Source organism: Penaeus monodon, chromosome 22 (genome assembly GCF_015228065.2).
Source record: "Penaeus monodon isolate SGIC_2016 chromosome 22, NSTDA_Pmon_1, whole genome shotgun sequence".
Taxonomy (NCBI): Eukaryota; Metazoa; Arthropoda; class Malacostraca; order Decapoda; family Penaeidae; genus Penaeus; species Penaeus monodon.
In genome coordinates, this window is record NC_051407.1 from 27,107,460 (window position 1) to 27,107,854 (window position 395).

At 53.2% G+C, this 395-nt stretch overlaps 1 protein-coding gene across 1 annotated transcript in view; it reads left to right on the top strand.

Annotated features, from left to right (window-relative positions):
- LOC119587058 (glycerophosphocholine cholinephosphodiesterase ENPP6-like) overlaps positions 1–395 on the top strand; it is a gene marked incomplete in the record, with an annotated part of 24,354 nt that overhangs the window by 633 nt on the left and 23,326 nt on the right.

Below are 395 nucleotides of genomic sequence, written 5' to 3' on the forward strand. Positions count from 1 at the left end.
ATAATGCTTTTGTAGCTGCTAATTTAATTTCCGACCGATGAAAAAAAAATAGTGACCATAGATTTCATCGCGTCCGGCACGTTCTATACAAATCTTATCTGCGTCTACCGACCTGTACATCGTTTCACCTCCGCCCGCGGTGTGCCTTACACAAACACGCCCTCGTCCATATGTTCCTCATTATCCCCCAGACCTTTCCCACTGTCAATCTCTCTCCCCCTGCTCCTTGGCGCCCGGGGTAAACACGCCACAGAGCGTGGGACGCGAGGGACCATGGAGGACGCCACATGTGTTTGACTTCTCGAAGGCAAGACCTGGGCTTCGGGTTTCCTTCTGCGGGTACTGTCCAGGGCGAGTAACCTGAGGAGTTGGCTGATAGGACGTCTTGCCCTCCG